Source organism: Penaeus monodon, chromosome 14 (assembly GCF_015228065.2).
Source record: "Penaeus monodon isolate SGIC_2016 chromosome 14, NSTDA_Pmon_1, whole genome shotgun sequence".
In the NCBI taxonomy this organism is placed as follows: Eukaryota; Metazoa; Arthropoda; class Malacostraca; order Decapoda; family Penaeidae; genus Penaeus; species Penaeus monodon.
The window spans coordinates 42,150,511-42,155,510 of NC_051399.1; positions in this window are offsets into that span (position 1 = coordinate 42,150,511).

Sequence of the window (5,000 nt, forward strand, 5' to 3'; positions counted from 1 at the left end):
CATGTTAGATTTACATATCAGTAGTTGTTATAGAAAGTTGGCGATATTGTTAGCGTTGGTGGAAAAAAGTAAAACTAATTAAGGTGTTAATTATTTTGTAACAGCGATTTTAGTTCTTTTAGTTAATGTCAAAGCTTAAACTACCCATATACGGTAGTTTCACATATCGTTTGTACTGTTTAACGGCAGAGACAGTGTGCTGGTTTAATGCTATTTTACAAGTGAAGGTTTTGGTAACCTTATCAAACAAAAATAATGGGTAACCATTTGCTACATTGAAATCTTTAAGAAAAATAATTTCGTTATGAAAAGCTAACCATATATATATATATATATATATATATATATATATATATATATATATATATATATATATATATATATATATATATATATATATATGTATATATATATATATATGTATATATATATATATATATATATATATATATATATATATATATTTAGATAGATAGATAGATAGACAGATATAGATAGATAGCTATGTGTTCGTATGTGTGTGTGTGTGTGTGTGTGTGTGTGTGTTATTGTTATTATTATTATTATTATTATTATTATTATTATTATTATTATTATTATTATCATTATTATTATTATTATTATATACACATTTGTGTGGGTGTGGTGTGTATATAGACACATGTTTACATGTGCATAGTGCCTAACACCCCAGCGAACCAACAGCTGGGCACCTCTGAAGCGCCCGGTGAAGCGGTCCCTCCTGCAACATGTCCCGCCGCCGGTCCGAAGGGTCTGAGTCGACAAGGCCCTAAACGTCACGTCAAGTGGACTTAACTGCGTGTGGAATGCAACCCTATTGTTTATAGAGCTTTGGATAACAGGAAGCAGACTTTCATGCTTGTAGCAAATGCTTCTTGACCTTAGATCTGAATAAACAGTTGTTAAAATGGATCGTCCACCGAGATTTTTTACTATGTATAAGCATTATTTCTCTGTCATTAAAATGAATATTGTTGGCAATCGCATATCTGTCACGCATTTAATTCGGACGCATCCATCCTTACATTTAAAAGAAATTAAAAAAAAAAAATGAAAATACTGCAGTCCTTACTGTATTCACGAAATACATATTCACAAACTTCTGCAATGCAGAACTTACATGCAATATCATCCAAAATACAGATTCGAACATCATTACTTTACATCTTCAACGCAAAATCCAAACCCCGAAAGGCTCAAGCAAAAACCCACCACTTCTATATCGGCAGCGAAAGACAATAGGACGAGGCCGAACGAGGTGATATCTATTGGGGAGAGTTAATTCCCTTCGCTATTGCACAGAAGAGGGACATTTCATCGGGCCGTTACAGCCTATGTAGTTGCTAAATGTCACTGGGAACTGGATCAGGCCGGCTAAATGTTCCGCCGTCTTGATACAATTTCGAAGAGAATGATTATTTTATACAAACTGCAGGAGAGAGGGAAAAAAAAGGGCCGCGGGTATACGGTTTCAATAAAAGACCGACATCGGAATGTGCATATGCAACGATCTGAATGTTGCATCGGCGCCGTAGCATTTTCATATTCATTGCATATTTGGTTCAGTAATGGTATTCAGCCATTTACCGTTATGTTTATATATATATATATATATATATATATATATATATATATATATATATATATATATATATATATATATATATATATATAATATACGAATTTCTATATGTGCCTGGGATTTTTAAGATTTTTTTATGTAATGAAAAATCTAATACTAATATCAAGGGTCAAAAAACGTAGTAGATGCTGTTGTTTTTTCATCATCTTTCAATTAATTTCACCTGATATTTTTTCGTTTTTCTTTTTTTAGGATAAGAATAAATCGTGTATGTGTGTGTGTGTGTGTGTTTGTGTGTATGTATGTATGTGTGTGTGTGTGTGTTTTTCTCACTGACCTTTTCACTTGGAATATGCAATCTAGACAGAAGGTCCCCCTCCCTCCCCATGCAACAACGCTAAATGAACACGTCCCATCATACTGTACAAAGCATTAAAAATAGCGCCTATATACTTGATCTAAGAATATAAAAGATTTATTCTTGTTTCATTTCATCATACCTCTTCTTCACAAATCAACAAGTAATTAGGAAATCTAAAAAAAGGAACCTAATTCCTAATTAATCGTAACTCTCGAATTTGCTGAATAATTACAGTCTTCATCAGTCCCTTAATTTGCAGTGTGTAGAATATTCCAAGCGTGTCAGTATGATTTGCAAGGCCGTGCTCACAGCGCCAGGAACGCGATAGAGGCTATTCACTGCATCAAAATAGGGAGAATTAAGACCTTCCTGAAAAAGGTTGAAGATAAGTAAGAAAAGTAAATGGTCAATGAATGGAGGATTAGCGAATAAAAGGTTAAAAAGTTGCGAGAATCGGCAAGAGAAAAAAAATAGTGTGTGGTAAAAACAATTAACATAAATATACTTTATTATCTATATGTATATATCTATCTGCCTATATACCTATCTATCCCTGTCTGTCTATGTATCTATGTATCTGTATCTCTCTCTTTTTTTCCTATTTGTCTAAATGTGTAAGGAGGTGTTCAGAGAAAGGTAGATAGAAATAGATAAAAAGATATTGATACTGATATAGTTATAACTATAAATAGAGAGACAGACAGAGATGCAGATTGATATAGAGATAGACATGAGAAAGATAGAGATGCAGATTGATATAGAGATAGACATGAGAAAGACAGAGATGCAGATTGATATAGAGATAGACATGAATAGATTGAGAGATAGAGAGGGGAAGATCATAGCTAGATAGATATATATGTGCTCTATTACTCTCCTTGTTGGTATTCACTGATTTTCCTTATCATTATTATTAGCATCATTATTTTCATTCTCGTTATTATTATTATCATTATATCATTATTAACATTATTATTATTATTATTATTATTATTATTATTATTATTATTATTATTATTATTATTATTATCATTATTATCATCATCATTGCTATTATATGATTATATCATTATTATTATTATTAGTTTTGTTATTATTGTTATTATTATTATTATTATTACTATCATTATTATTATTACTATTCTTATTATTATCATTATATATTATTGTTATTATTATTATCATTATTATTATTAATAGCATTATCGTTATTGCTAACATTAGCATTATTATCAGTAGTATTATTATCATTATTGTACTTTCATACTGCATAAATATATTACATTATTATGATATTACATATTTTTATTATTTCTATTATTTATGTATGATATATTCATTATCATCATTATTATCATTATTATTATTATTATCATATATTATTATTATTATTATCATCATCATCATATTATTATTATCATCATTATCATTATTATCATTATTATTACTATTATTTTCAATATTATTATCATTTTCATTATAATCATTATTACTATTATAATGATTTTTATTATTACCATTATCATTATTATCATTATCATTACCATTTTTATCATTATGATTATAATTATCATTACCATTTTTATCATTATGATTTTAATTATCATGGTTATCATCATTATTTTATTAATATTATCATCATCATTATTATGATTATTATCATTCATTATATCATATTATATATTATTCATTATTTACTATTATCATTATTATATTCAATTATTATAATTACTATTATATTTATAAAAAAAATAATTATTATTATTATTATTATTATTAATTGTTTACATATCATCTCATATCATATTATCTCATTATTATCTTACTTAATATTATTATGCCATTAGTTATTTCAGTAATATGTAGTTATCATTTCATTATCACTTATTATATTATTATTACTATTATTATTAATTATTATCATTATTCATTATTATATTATTATATTATAATATATTATTATTATTACATTATATTATTATATTATCATCTACCATTTTATCATTATACAATTAAATTATATTACATTTTAGTATATAGAGTGTATTTCTGTATATCATTAAGTTGTTATAATATATTATCATAAGTATAGTAGATAGTATCATCAATCGTTATTATCATCATTATTATCATCATTTTTTTTTTTTTTTTACAGTGCCATCAAATGTTCAGTGCCAAAGTTATTCACCATCACCATCATTAACTTTATCATTATTACTAAGTCAAAAAAAATATTATTTCTTCTTTACTGTTTTTAAACACAGTATTCACGAAAGATTACGTGGAAAGAAACACATAAAATCCCATAGATACAAAAAGCATAATACAATTCTATCGGATCGTAACTTTAACGTCCAGTATAAAAGATAAGCTCAAATACGAATTCGTATTTTCGTCACGGGTACGTAAATGAATTTCCTCTCCCCCACGTTTTTGTTCTTTTTTCAACACGCATACATGCACACTCCAGAGACAATGTGTACATAGTCAACACATTTTCCGCTTCTGGATAAAACGTCCGTGTGTTTGATCATCGCAAAGTCAATGTTCATTCGCTGTTGACATTATGTAAATGTCATTAGTATTGTAGAATTATTTAATTTTCTTACAGATGGATAAGAAGTGTAATGTTTGAATATCTGAATGTCGCTAATGTTTCATGCAAATAAAAGTCTGGGGGTTTATATTAAAGTTTATGATTCTGAATGTGATGATCTCGCGTATATGAATTTAAGATGTATGAATGTATGAACAAATATTTAAAATAGATCAGATTACTATAGTCTCCGCATACATCTACATTTTCTTCCTGTCCATATTCTTCTTCTTCAGCTGAATGCAATAGAGGTTATATTCCTGATTACACAGTTGCAGGACTTTGCCAAAAGGGCTAGTTCTTTTTGAGAAAAGGAAAACCGGGAACACAGAAACTCGACGAAATAACAGGAGAAGAACCTTGCTTCATTCGGCCTGATTCTCTACTTTTCATTTCACACAATAATTCGTATAATGTTTGCAGGGTGTTGATACGCGAAT